This window comes from Gigantopelta aegis, chromosome 4 (assembly GCF_016097555.1).
Source record: "Gigantopelta aegis isolate Gae_Host chromosome 4, Gae_host_genome, whole genome shotgun sequence".
Classification (NCBI taxonomy): Eukaryota; Metazoa; Mollusca; class Gastropoda; order Neomphalida; family Peltospiridae; genus Gigantopelta; species Gigantopelta aegis.
Window position 1 is genome coordinate 66,219,478 of NC_054702.1, and position 15,942 is coordinate 66,235,419.

The 15,942-nt window shown below is 37.8% G+C and overlaps 1 long non-coding RNA gene across 1 annotated transcript; it reads right to left on the bottom strand.

The window, feature by feature from the left end:
- Positions 1-1,192: 1,192 nt before the first annotated feature.
- Positions 1,193-6,035, bottom strand: LOC121372290. The gene is made up of 2 exons (XR_005957913.1): positions 5,763-6,035; positions 1,193-2,292 (listed from the first exon to the last, which is right to left on the bottom strand). It is a non-coding gene; the product is annotated as an uncharacterized LOC121372290 (long non-coding RNA).
- Positions 6,036-15,942: the final 9,907 nt, after the last annotated feature.

Sequence of the window (15,942 nt, forward strand, 5' to 3'; positions counted from 1 at the left end):
TCGCCCGATATTTTTAGAATTTGTATGCTCCCAAATAACGTTATAAAAGGCGAAGTGTGATTGGTCAATATTTAAATTATTATTTACAAACGAAATGTTACCTGGACATTGGGGACTACGCAGTGCTGTTAGTTTTAAATCACTGGCAGGATTCTGCAAGTAAGGTTTTGATTGGTGGACATGAGATCCAAGTGGCTGGTGTTAGATCCACATGTAATAGTGGAGCTAATTTAATTAGATTGATAGCAAAATTATCCATTTTTAGACAGTGATCAGTTCCTCTTTTGGAGTTTTATAACCCAAAAAATATTATTTAGAAGAGTTCAAACCCGTTACTCTTAGCTCTCTATCATTAAATCGTGAATTTTAGCACTGACCGCCTTGGAAATTACCAGGGGCGGGAGAACGGGTGAGGCAATCTAATTAAAATTAGCTCCACTATTACATGTGGATCTAACACAGCCAGTTGGAGCTCATGTCCACCAATCAAAACCTTACTTGCAGAATCATGCCAGTGATTTAAAAATAATTTGAAAACATCCTGAGGGTATACGACATGTTTTGTGTGAATTACGAATGCCTTAAAACATGTTTTTTTTAATAAATAAATAAATAATTTTTAATGTAAAATTGAAGACTGATAACCCATCCCGTACGTATTGGTATGGTTCGCTGTACTGCGGCCACTAAAATAGACTCGCCCGATATTTTTAGAAGTTGTATGCTCCCAAATAACGTTAACGTTATAAAAGGCGAAGTGTGATTGGTCAATATTTAAATTATTATTTACAGACGAAATGTTACCTGGACATTGGAAACTACGCAGTATTGTTAGCAATCTGATTAAAATTAGTTCTACTGGACTAAATAAGGCATTCGTAATTCACATGAAACATATCGTATAGGGGAGGGGCGGGTTAGTTGAGCCACTTTTTACAAAGTTGTGTCCTGTGTGTAAGATATGAGATATTAGAGGATGATCAATATTGTAATGCATACATCATCATGTCATTCATACTTACCAGTGATGCTAGCATGATAGATCAAATACATGCGGTCTGATGGGCCATCAATTTTTTTTTTTTTTAAATGGCTTAACTTTCCCCACTGTTGGGGTAAAGTGTGCCACTTCAAAGAGTAAGTTGATCCAGTGGTGTTAAATTGTTTTTATTGAAATGTAAACACAATCAAACATAATGAAAAATGTTTATTATCAGTTAAACTTTAACTGGATGTACTTTAATAACACAAACAATGTAAAAACAAATAAATTTGAACGTAATGAAACTTTAAAAAGTGTTTTTCAAAACTGTTGGCCAAGCAATACCACATCATTCACTATGACATGTGAAATATAAATATCTTAATATCAGTAAAGCATTCTATGAGCACTTTAGTAATGCAAGCATGATTACTGGAGCCAAGGAAAACAAAACATGAACTATGAAATATCAAATATAACTGTCTTCACGTTAGTACATTTTTATAAGCACTTTAGTAATCCTAACATGGTTACTATACAGCCAAAAGAAAAAAACCCATGTTAACCATGACAGGTCAAAAATAGCGGTCTTAACATCAATAAGGCTCTCTGAATACACTTTAGTAACGCAAACATGGTTACTAGAAATGTGAACACAAATATAACAAAAAGTGTTCTTCAAAACTCTACAGTAACCAAAAAACAAAAGGCAATTAATCATAAAATGTCAAACATAACAATCTTAATGTCAGTAAATATTTTTTGTTTTCAGAATGCACAAACATGGTTACTATTAATTGGAAAAACACATCATTAACAAAATGTCAAACAAAACCATCTTGATGTCTTTGTTTGAAACCAAACCACCAGTCCTTTCCTGCTTTACCATCTCTTTGCCAATTGTCTGGCATAAGCAGATTGTTACATGATGCAAATTCATATGCAAGTTTAAGAAATTTTTTGTAGAGATAAACCATGGAATTGATCACAAAGCTGTTTCACATGATTTGCAAGATCCTCTTCCATTTTGGGTGTGAACACTGCATGTGATCTAGAGACGGCAGAATATCCAGTTATAGCTTCAGGGTCAACATCACGTTTTGAGATAAAACGCTTTAATGTCATTCTGTCCACTCCAAAATCCTTAGCAGCAGAGCGTATACCTTTACCACCTCTAACATCCGCAGCAGCTCTCTCTAAGATATCTATGGGTGTATTTCCCCTTCTGGTTTTTCGTTTATAGAGACGTGGCATACTGATGCATATTATGTGTTAATATATCTACATGTTTAGGTCTTCCACAAAACATCCTGAAAAATACAATGGGGGTAAAATGAGCCATGGCTCAACTTGCCCTAACTGGCACAACTTGCCCAACTCAAGGTGGCACAAATTACCCCATTCCCACCATTTTGACATTTTGCTTAATCAAGGAAAAGTTATGTCTTGCATTTGATTCAAACTTGTTTTGAAAAGACATAAGTTATTATACTATTGATTACCACTAATATAACTTTAACAATCTTTACAGTTATTTAAATAGTAAACAACTGACCTTGTTTGTTGAAATCAACTTTTCCATGTGAAAAACACTCTTTTCTTTCTCAAATTTTATACAAATGGCAGACATGTTTATTTCTTAGGTCAAGGACAAAGTGGGTCACCAGCTGTCAATAGGTGTCACCACCTGTCTGAAAGTACTCTTTATAGAGAAATGGGAAGGGGTGGCTCAACTAACCCAGTGGCTCAACTAACCCTCCCCTCTCCTACCCTCAGGATAATTCGGAATATTTTCAAATTATTTTCAAATCACTGGCATGATTCTGCAAGTAAAGTTTTGATTGGTGGATATGAGCTCCAACTGGCTGCTGTTAGATCCACATGTAATAATGGAGCTAATTTTAATTAGATTGACGGGTGAGGGAGACCCGAGAAAAAGCCATAGAATCAACTTTTGTTCGTATATATGTGTATATACATACATGACTATCATATATTTCATTGTCATTTGACTTTGATTTTTGTTTTTAAAGGGCACTATTCTAGGGACGGCTCTGTCTAGGTAGGGCAGACATACATGAAAACGATACAAAAGGGCACTTGTAAGAACTTGTAAAATAAAACTTTAAAGGGTACTATTCTAGGGACGGCTCGGTCTAGGTAGGGCAGTTATACATAAAACGATACAAAGGGCACTTGTAAATTATAGCTTTAAAGGGCACTATTCTAGGGACGGCTCGGTTTAGGTAGGGCAGTTATATATTAAAAATAAAACCGATACAAAGGGACACTTGTAAATAATAGCTTTAAAGGGCACTATTATATGGACGGCTCGGTCTAGGTAGGACAGATATACATAAAAATTACAGAGCCTATTGTTCAGAAGTAATTTTGAAGATCTATACAATTTCAAAGCAAAAACTATTAGGCTATCATTCTGCAACTTTGATCTCGCAAAATTAAGGCGCTCATTACTCGCGTTAAACAATGTGGTGAACACTGAACTCCATTGAGAATCAGTAACATAGACACACATCTGCAAGCTTGCGCATACAGGCACAACTTCATACAGCTAAAAATGCTTACGTGCAAAACAATTTTTATACAAACAAAGAGGGCATTGAACATTTTGAGAGCACTTAAAAAAATTGGGGGTGGGGGCGCATCCCCTGGTCCCCCCTGGAACCGCCTCTGCGCCACACAAAGAAGTTCCAGATGAGATTTGCACTATGCCACAGTGTCACTGGCAGAGGTGTGGTGACATCAAGTTCATTCTCGAAGTGCTGAACAGCATTGGTCATTGCCCCCCCCCCCTCCCCAAGGTAATTGGGGCACTTCACCATAAGCCTACACGACACACCCTCAAAATCCTGGCTACGGGCCTGACAAACAGCCTAAATAGCTGAAGTGTATACCCAAGTGTATACCCATGGCAGCGTGCTTGAATGTTAATTGGATGTAAGCATGACGACAAAGTTAAAATAAAATGTACACGTATTTCTAATTTACACGTATTATAAATATTAGCCTCCATGACGTCACGTAATTGTTAGACTCTTGGAACCGAAGTTAGGTTTTCACAATATAAACAATATCTAATAATGGTTGGGACGGAACAAAAAAACCCACTCTAGTTCATATTGTATAAGATATCACTCCTCAGGCGAGCTCTAATCATGTTACATTCACAACTGACGTCATGCTGTTGTTTGACGCTTGGAAGTGGTGTTTGTCTCCCACAGCATAAATAACGATCTAGTAATCGTATATGACTGGTTGTAACGAGAAAACAAATCACCACTCGACTTCATATCCTACTTGAAACCGAAATTAGGTTTCCACAACATAAACAATATCTAAGAATCGTGATGCATTGGTTGGGACGGAAAAAGAGAACGCCTCTACTGCAGTGGCGTAGCGTGGTCGGGGCCACCGGGGCGGTTGCCCTGGGTGCAAAATTCTGGACTAATGGAAGGGACTCGGGGAGTGCTAACGGTCCACTGATTAGGGGGCGCAATACATGCCTTGTCCCGGGCGCTGGTAACCCACGCTACACCACTGCCCTCTAGTTCATGTTATACAAGATATCGCGCCTCAGGCGAAAATTCTATCCACTAAGCCCAATATTGAGATTATGTCATCATAGGCGTACGGGCTTTTTTTTTTTTTTTTTTTTTTCTGGGTGCAGGCTGACTTTTGCTCGAATTAAATGTAAAGTGTTTTTTTTATTGTTTCTATAAATATATATGCGTGTATGTGTATTGAAAATATTGGATTTTAGAGAAAACAAAATAGCTGGGATAATAAATAGAATAACAAACTCTCGTAACAAGTGGAAATTATTTCACTCGGGACATTAATTTGATAACTGGTAACTCGTTTATTATCCTCTATGTATGCCACAATAACAACAATTTTGTTTTGTTTAACGACACCACTAGAGGACATTGATTATTAATCGTAGATAATTGGGTGTCAAACGTTTGGCAATTTTGACATATAGTCTTAGAGTGGAAACAAACTACATTTATTCCATTAATAGTAAGGGATTTTTTATATACACCATCCTACAGACGAGGTAGCACATACCACGGCCTTTGATATACCAGTCGTAGTGCACTGTTTGGAACAAGAAATAGCCCAATGAGCCCACCGACGGGGATCTATCCCAAACCGTCCGCGCATCAGGGGAGCGCTTAACCACTGGGCTACGCCCCGTCACGCCATAAAAACAAATGACGCCACGTAATTGTTTGACGCTTGGAAACGAAGTTTGGCTATCGCAGCATAAACAACGAAGTAAGTAGGCCCTATCTTTGGGCACTGGTTGGGACGAGAAAAAACACCACATCGACTTAATATCCTACATTACATCGCGCTCTATCCAATAAGCTCAATATTGCCATTATGTTGCAATAACAAAATTTATGACGTCACGCAATTGTTTGATACAAAGAAGTGAAGTTTGTCTCCCACAGAATAAACAACGATCTAATAATCGTGTGGCACTGGTTAGAACGAGAAAAAAAGCATCCCTCGATCGCATATCCTATACCCATTAAGCTCAATATTGAGAATATGTCACAATAACAAATGTACGACGCTTGGAAGCGAAGTGTAGCTACCACACCATAAACAACGATCTAACAAACGTTAGGCACTGGATGGGACTAGAAAGACACACACACACACACACACACACACACACACACACACCATAACAAAAAAAAGAAAGAAAAAAAAGAAAGAAAGAACCAAAAAAAGCCCCATGTGCACTCACTTCACATTCTACACGACATCCAGCTCTACACACTGAGCTCATTATTGTCATTATGTTACAATAAGAAACGACGTCACTCAATTATTTAATGCTTGTAAGTAAAATTTGGCCCCCACAACATAAAGAAAAATCAACCCCATCGACTTCATATCCTACACGACATTGCGCTCTATCCAATAAGCTCAACAGTCAATATTGAGATTATCGCTATGACAAATGACGTCATGCAATTGTTTGTCCCAGACAGCACAACCAACGATCTTATTTATAATCGTTTGGCACCGATTGGGACGAGAGAAAAACCCATTGACTCCATATTCTACACGATATCGCGACTCAAGTGAATTCTCTAACCACTATAAGCTTAATATTGCAGTTATGTGACAATGATAAATGACGTCAAGCAATTGGAAGTTTGGCTTCCATAGTATAAAAAATATTTAAGAATCGTGGTACACTGAGACGGAAGAATAAAAAGCATATTATACAAGATATCGCGCCTCTGGCAAGCGCTGTACCCCTCTAAGCTCAATATTGCAATTCTGTTACAATGACACATGACGTCACGCAATTCTTTGACACTTGGGAGCGAAGTTTGGCTTCCACAGCATAAACAACGATCTAAGAATCGCGGGGAACGGGTTGGAACGAAAAAAAGACCCATCGACTTCATATTATACAAGAGATCGCGCTGTACGGTACCAACTAAGCTGAATATTGCTGTTATGTTACAAAGACAAATGATGTCACGCACTTGTTAGATGATTAGAAGCGAAGTTCGGCTTCCGCAGCATAAACAACATCTAAAAGTCGTGGTGCACTGGTTGGGTCGAAAAAGACCCCCCCCCCCCCCCACACACACACAACTCAGTTCAAATCCTGTAAGATATTGTGCCTCAGACGAGCGATCTACCCAGTAAGTTGAATATTGCCATTATTTCAAAATGACGTCACACAATTGTTTCACGCTTCTAAAAAAACGTTCTATGACTGGTGGGGAACTGGTTGGGAGAAGAGAGAGAGAGAGAGAGAGAGAGAGAGAGAGAGAGAGAGAGAGAGAGAGAGAGAGAGAGAGAGAGAGACGCAGTTGTTTGATAAAATGAGGTGAAGTTTGTCTCCCACAGAATCAACAATCATTTAATAATCGTGTGGTACTGGTTTGAACGAGAGAAAAACATCCCTCGACTTCATATGCTACACAACATTGCGCTCTACCGACTAAGGTCAATATTGAGAATATGTTACAATGACAAAAGACATTGTTTGACGCCTGGAAGCGAAGTTTGGCTACCACACCATAAATTAACATACAGTAAACTCTCTATATGTCAAAGTTGCTGGTGCCAGCCGGTTAGTTTGAGATATCGTTACATTTGAAATAACTAAACATCTATGCACTTTGGATCTTAGGTTTTGTCCCACGTTCAACTGCCTTGATTGCTTCATGTTTCTTCTCAAAAGAATGTACTGTTAACTTTCTCTTGCGTGTCAGAGTTAAAGCACTGGATCCAGCTAACTTCCCAGTGCTCAGACTGGGTCCTTCACTGGATTGCTCGCAGCCTTCGTTTTCCGACATATTGCAAGATGAATGCATAACAAGTGTACACTCTTATATTTTTATTTTAAAATTTGGACTTAAAATAACAAGTTAAAACCACTCATAGTAAGAACACTTAATCCAATACCGTTTATATACCCAATCCCACTTTTATTGTTACCCGCTTTTGATAACGGCCGCGGTTTCATAGGTCATCACTTTCAAGCGACCGGATTAAATAAATACTAATTAGGCATACTTGGCAATAACAAGTTAATCCACTGGCCTCTAATGACTTGACTTGAAGATTTTTACATGCTCATATACCACGAAGGTTTCGAGCATTGCCTCTAATGATCGAACACAAACATAATAAATTAAAAGGCAGCCCTTGGCTTGGTTTACTGCATTTATCGAAATAATTTTATTAAATAATTATTATTTTAATTTATGGAAAATACGTTTTCAACTTCGACAAAAATATACAAAATATATAGTGAATATGACATATGAGACCATATAAGTCATTTGACATAACGTGTGTATATTTATGTCAAAGTTTGAGATAAACATACAAACTCTTACATGTTTATATAGAGAAACGGTTCGGACCCACTTCTTGTTTTGAGATAGCGTGACGTTTGAGAAAACGGAGTTTGACATATAGAGAGTTTATTGTAGTTTGACATCCAATAGCCGATGTATTTTTCGTGCTGGGTTGTCGTTAAACATTGATTCACCACACCATAAACAACGGTCCAATAATCATTGGGCACTGGATGGTACTAGGAAAAAAACAAAAAACAAACAACAACAACAACAAAACACACCCTAAAACACGTGCAACCACTTCACATTCTACACAACATCGCGCTCGACACAATAAGCTCAATATTGCATCTATGTTACAATGAGAAATGACGTCACTCAATTGTTTCATGCTTGGAAGCGAAATTTGGTCCCCACAAGATAAACGACGATTTAACAATCGTTGGCCACTGGTTAAGTCGGAAAAAAACAAACATCGACGTTGCGCTCTACTCACTAAGCTCAATACTGAGATTATGCCACAATGACAAATGACGTCATGCAATTGTTTGGCCCAGACAGTATAAACATGCAATGATCTAACAATCGTTGGGCACCGATTGAGTCAAGAAGAAACCCATCGACTTTATATCCTGCACGACATTGAGCCTCAAGCGAGTCCTCGAAATACTATACGCTGAATATTGCCATTATGTTACAATTACAAATGACGCCAAGCAATTGTTAGATGCTTGGAAGCGAAGTTTGGCTTCCATAGCATAAGCAATATTTTAGAATTGTGGTAGACTAATTGGGACGGGAAAACAAAACCCCTCTAGTTCATATTATACAAGACATCGCACCTCAGGAAAGCGCTATACCCTCTAAGCTCAATATTGCTAAATTTAGTTTCCACAAAATAAACAACGATTCAACAAACGTATGAAAGATACATGTATTTTTAGTCTCAAGTAAATTTCAAACAGGGTCATAATTACAGAGATGACTCATTTTAAATATTTGTAGTTAAATGTTTGTGTTATTTTCATCATAATGTGCCCAAACTGCATGATTTGGGGTGCATTTTTGACACTATCCAGATCTCACTACACAGATGTCATCTACCATTGAAACCCATGTTAAATTGCCCAACTCCAAATGAAGATTGCCCATAGAACGGGTTTATGTTGGCACTAACAACATACACCATTGCGAACATACATTATATAGGTATTTAGTTTCACTCCAAAATTGAGAACATTTCAGTCTTAGTTTTTTTGCTATATAACCGCTTCTTACTGTAATACCTGTCCGAACAGGCGGTTCATTAACCGATTCACTCCGGCTGTCTCTTACGTTATACACCCATGTCCCAAAAGATCAATGCACAATATTACAAAATAGCATGGGCCAAAATACAGCCATAAGGCTTACCATTAAACATACATATTATTTCAATTCTTCACCATTTCCTAGAAGTGAACCATAAGTTGTTTCACAATTAGGAACTATAGTGGACCGTCATCAATGAACTCTCACCCGGAAGTGATCTGTGTAGTGAGACCTCACACCCATTGTGACGGAACATGCTCTTAATTTTGTTTTCGCCTGTGGCGATATTAATTGTTTTAGAGGGCCGTGTGCAGTTCCAATATGCACTTAAGCCCAGGTGGGCACTTTGTTACGTAATACCTCCGTGCGACCGTGGTCGAGCTGTGCCTAATACACACCCAGCCCAGGTCCGGAGGCCATGTGGCGAGTAGTTACGTAATACCTCCGCGAGTGCGGTTTTTACAACCGTGATTTTGGCGACTAGGCGTCAGCAAGTCTGGCCATCTAAGGAAAATTGTCGTCTTGATCGCTGTGGAAATATCACATGTAGGTATTCGGTGCCGTGATGTACCCCCAGGCGATACTGGGGTTTTATAATAAATAGCTAGGGTTTTAGAGATTACGAGGAGAAACATAGGAAGGCTTCCAGGGGGAACGTTGTCTGTCCGGACTGGTAAATAATATTATTTCTGCTCTGTTGTATAACCTTGATGTGATTGATGTGACTTTAAATATTTTAATACTGTATTATACCAATATTATTTAGACGGTGCTGCCGGTAATCTGACGCAGTAAACTGTAGGCTCACTGTTCTAATTTATATAAAGCTTAACCAGTCATCCTGTCTTTATTGTGATAGGTACCAGTATTAATTCTGTATTACAAGGTTACTGTATGAGTAGTTAAGGGTTAATTAAAAATTAACCAGTTAGGAATAGAGTTGTAATTCCTTTATTAATTAAGTTCCCCTGGAAGCGTTTCTCAATTATCACACGTATGGGTGTTGTGTCACGGTGAAGTGATTAGAATATTGTATAAACTAGACACCTAGTGATTAACTAATTAAGTGATCAGTTCTGGGTTGTTACTATTTGTTGTTGTTAATTAACTACTGCGGCAGTACATTTGTCAGCGTAGATTAATACAGATTCCAAAGTGTATTGTGTTTTTGTTGTGTTTTCTAGTGAACTAAACGTGCTATATTATATATACTTTATATAAGATCTTATCTCTGTTCACACCTAGAGACGAGCCACGCGGGTATAACTGCCCGTTACAGAGAGATCTAATAGATATACAGTTAGGAGAGATATTTGGATAATCGTGTGTTTCATTCAGTTACGGGTATTATAGGATCCCCGTGACACCCATACAAACCACACCCAAGCGGGAGTTTGTGGACGTCAGACATATTTATGGAAACTTTGCTCATCAAATCTTACAAAACACTCATTTGAATAAAGGTTTAGCTATTCAAATTTTCACAAAATCAGCTTATTTGCTAATTACCCAAATTGATCGCGCTCCACTTTTGTTACAATATAGGCCTAGCGGCCACCAGTTAGCAGGAATACTAATGGATTTTTTTTTTCATTTTAATGTTCTTCTTCTTATTATTCATTCTAAAATTATGCGGTTTTTTATTGGTTAAACTGGCAGTATGTCTTGGTGGTCCGGGTATGCATTTTTAGAGAATATAAATTAAGGCTTATATTTGACTTGATTGTCCCTTTAAAGGGAGGGTCAACTCTAACAAGAGCCTTATTTATGTGTTGGAAAGATGCATACCCACCCGAACCACCAACACATACTGACACTTTAACAAATGAACAAACCCGCGTAATTTTAAAGTTAATAAAAAACCCATGATTATTCCTGCTAACTGGGGACAGCCATTTTGTTTCGTTTTTGTGACGCCCGGTGGTATAGCTTGGGGCGAAGTGACGTCGGCTCCGTCCAACTCCTCTATGCACAGTGTAAACAAATGCTCTAATTTACGACATGGCGCTTCGTTTTCATCAACCTGACTTGTAAAACAACATAATTGACTTGATAGTATAATAGACTATTTAAAGGAGACCGGACACCAAAACATATATACGGCGTAATGAATTGTTTGCCGTCATAAACCACAACACGCAACAACCGCGCTCCCCTTATTGACTAAAGCTAGGATTCCATAGACACGACAAACTTATCCGTCAGACTTACGCGTTATGCGTAAAAAAATCGAAACCGTTGAAATAGATATGTATGATTCCATAGGTCCGGTGACTTACGCGTTTTCTTATGTGTTAGCTTATCCGACAAGTCCGATCGCACCTTGTAGCGATTCCAGTCGGATAAGCTCACAAATCGTGCGCTTACCACAACAAATGGCGCGAAATAACTAAAAAAACGTATATATTTTTGTATGTATGGAATCTTACAAGACGCATACGTGTAAGCTTGTCGTGTAAGCTTGACGCGTAAGCTCGCCGCGATCGTGACTATGGAATCCTAGCTTAAGTTAAGCGTGCCAGTCTTGGTTGGGTGTTTTTTTTGGGCCGATCTCCGATGTTTGCCGGAAACTGTCGACAATTGATGAGCTAGACCCGTGACGTCATCGATGAGAGGAAAACTGAAGAAACTACCAAGCAGCATGGTCGAACTTAGCGATTCGAGTGACGAAAAATTGTGTCCAGCTTGGGCTAATGGCATCCAAACGTATCATTTTGAACCACTTATCAGAGACTTTGCTCCTAATCCTGGAAATGTTGTCTTAGACGAAAATTCGTATGAATCAACTGCCGACGAAGACGAGGAAGCCACACGGTCATAGACTAGCATACAAGCATTTTTTAAAACATTTTTTTATGACATTTTTAATGTAAACCGAAGCAAATGGACCTAATTAGAAGAAAACCACACAAAATGTAATAACATTTCATCATAAATCTTGTTTAGCATAGATGTAAATATGACACGTCAGTGGATATTCCAGAGGCCGATTTCGCAAATTTGCAAAAAGCGTTCCCTCCTCACCAAAGGAAGATATAATAATTTAACAAAAAACTTTCTCTTAACTAGTTACCCTCCAAGTTTTAATGTGTTTGGTTAAACCGTGTATTTTTAATTATTAAGAAAATGTGTTACCAGTCTGCCGAAACTGTCCACAGCCGGGTACAGAAATACAGGAATGTTGGAAAATATATACTGTTGCCACATACTAACAATCACTTTACAACTAATATGTCTTATCGACAATATTATTATGTAGTCTTTGCATTTATTAATATAAAATACAACAGGCCCGTAGGAACTGGGGAGGGGCGGGCCTAGGGGTTTGTTCTCCATCACACACTCTAGGATGAAAATGTATGTTTTAAATTTTCACTACTTTGCATAAATAAAGATATAAAGATAAAACAATCTAGTTTGTATCCCTCACTAGAGACTGTATCTCCCCCCCCCCCCCCACACACACACTTCAAATATCGTTCCTACAGGCCTATACAAATGTAGATAATATGTAGAGGGTGAAGTTAGGAACCAGTTCCTTTTATCTTTAGGATTTTGTAATCATGATTTTAAACCAACTGTTTCAGGTAGTTTGCTCCACATACTGACATAAAACACATTTGTTATATATTGGAATAAAATAAAAATAATTACAATATATCCAGTGTTATTTTCTTTAATCATTCATGAAGGAAGAAAGAAGTCCTGATGAAAATATATTACAGGTAAAATATATTACAGGTAAAACAAAATAATATATGATGCTTATTCCATATGGTAACTATTGTTAATTTTGCTTTAAATTGCTAGATGCCAAAAGTGATTAATTATATTATTTTATGGTAACAGTCGAAAATTAGATGACCATTTGTTTCGACCTCTGCCAAAGGTACCAGGTTTTCTGCCAGAAAATAATTTGACGGTACGTAATAAAACAGGCCCGTAGGAACTGGGGGGGGGGGGGGGGGGGGGGGGGGGATGGGGCACTTGTGAGCTTTTCTTTATCACATAAATTTTTGCCATTGTAACCAAAATCTGATATAGAGTTTATACCCAGTCCGTCAGTGCCCCCCTCCCCCCCACCCAGTCGTTCCTACGGGCCTGTAAAAACTAAATATATTCAAAGGAGTATATTGCGTGGTTATAGGTTTGAAATGTTTTTTTATTGAACATTTTATTTCATGCACTTTTATAAATTTTAAACAGCAATTATGTTACTATAATCTATCGAAAAAATAAAACATTATATAACATTATATATATATATATATATATATATATATATATATATATATATATACATTAATTTCTGAATTTTTTTAGTATATACATATAAGTTTACCCTCCGCACCCTCTGGCAGAAACCCAGGGTAGGTATTAAAATAATTATTTGGTGTAAAGTATTTTTAATATGACATACAGAAAGCATTGAAAAGTACAATTTTATTATGCTTTAATAATCGACATTAGCTTTAAAATTATTTAACCATCATTCCTTCTGGCCAGAGTACATATGTTGTTCTTGCCAAAGTGTTAGCATTTTAATTTTAATGACAATATACTGAACTGACGATAAACATTGTTAACTAACGTAATAATTCACGTTTTGAAGGTGTTTTGTTATGCGATTAACAAACCAACTAGATCAAGAGACGTTAGTATGGAGTCATTATGGGCTGTCGGTGAAAATTAATTTGGTAATTATAGGTAAATAAATGTGAAGTTTAAATATTCGTATGTGAACAAATTGCAATACCTTTATTTAATGTATATCTTAAGTACATACTTGTTTTAATTTTCACATTGTAAATGTACCATAACCTGCTGTATTTAGTTGGTGCAAAGCCCGTTCGACGACAATAATGCGTCCATGTTTTAAAACAACTCGTTTTTTTGGAAATCGAAACCATGATGTTGGCCGTTTCTTGGGATGCATTGCTGTTACTGTTGCAGTTAAACACTGCGCAGTTAACCATCATATAATTACATCGAAAGTATATAATAACACTAATTATCTTGTAAATTAAATTTCCGATAAACCTGGAGACAGAAAAAGAAAAGACGACTGAAAGGCACAACCAAAGAATCAACATGTGTACCGGTATTGCTTGGTAACTCTCACCGATGACGTATTGCCTCGCTTTCGTTCAGATCTATGCATAATCCCGCCCACTTCTGTTTTTACCCCAAACCTAAGACGCGCAGCTGACCGGTGCCTCGCAGCGAGCCGGGCGTTAGAGTAATGCGGTCTTTGACTCTAACTTAATCCATTACACACTACATGTCCGGTCTCCTTTAACTAAATATATTTTAATTTGCATTAGTAGAACGAAATGGAGTTACAGTATTTTTCTCTTTTAAAAAATCCGAAAAAAGAGAGCATATTATTAGGCCTATTGGTAGGGTACGTTCGAACAAAAACGACCACTCACGATACCCAAGTGATAATTTTCTTTTCTTTGGGACTACGTAATTGGTCAATCTAATTAAAATTAGCTCCACTATTACATGTGGATCTAACAGCATCCCGTTGGAGCTCATGTCCAGTTGACCTTTCATTCGACCAATCAAAACCTTACTTGCAAAATCATGCCAGTGATTTGAAAAGAATTTGAAAACATTCGGGATTATGCCGAGGGTATATGAAATGATTCGGGTGAATTACGAAGTATGCCGGAAACTAATTGCAATATAAAATTTTATATAAAATTCGTTTCAAGACGAAAAAACCCCAACCCGTGATGGTATAGCCATAAAATCTGTTTATACTAGTATACAATACAGAGTTTATAACTACACTTCTCCCCCTGTTTTTTTCAATGTTGAAATAGACCAACAAGTTCGCCTATTGCATAAATAGTCTCGCCCGATATTTTTAGAATTTGTATGCTCCCGAATGACGCTATAAAAGGCGAAGTGTGATTGGTCGATATTTAAATTGTTATTTATAGATGAAATGTCACATGTGAGTCCACGCAATGCTGTTAGATCTATTGGTGGTAGACCCAGTAGAGCTAATTTTAATCAGATTGGTAATTGGTCAGTTTTGTGATTTTAGATGGGAAAGTCTACTTAATCAAGGGTTTTACAGAATTACTTACAGTAATAAAGCAGGACGGCTGATAATGTCCGTGACGATTTGAGGGGTGTCCGCGCGGTTATCATGCAATACCCTGTCGTCTTAATAAAAGAGACACGTCTTTTTAGTGTGTCTAGACAGTGTCTGGGGACCGTCTAAATATACACCTGCCAATCAGGAACCACTGGTACAGGCCACAGAAAGAAAATACCAATTAACCAGGAAAACACTTCGATTATTATTTCATTACGTGGGTTAAATTATTAACAAAACATAATACAGTATTTTCAACACTGACAATGGTGGTTTATTTTGTATTGAAAAATAATATATACTTGTTGCTGGCTTACTGGGATGGATATTATTAAAGAACATTGCGATGCATCCGCAAAAATTAGGTATGTTTTGGTTCTTCAGTTCCAAAACTAATTCCTGAAGTGACGCGTTAGGTATTACGTAACCACCAGCTCGCCAGAGGACGTATTCACTGGGATGACCGGCCTAGATGGCGCAATGGTTAAGCCATCGGACTACATGCTGGTAGTTACTGGGTTCGCAGTCCGGTACCGGCTCCAACCCAGAGCGAGTTCTTAAGTGCTCAATGGGTAGGTGTAAGACCACTACACCCTCTTCTCTCTCACTAATCACTAACCAACTAACAACTAACCCACTGTCCTGGACAGACAGCCCAGATAGCTGAGGTG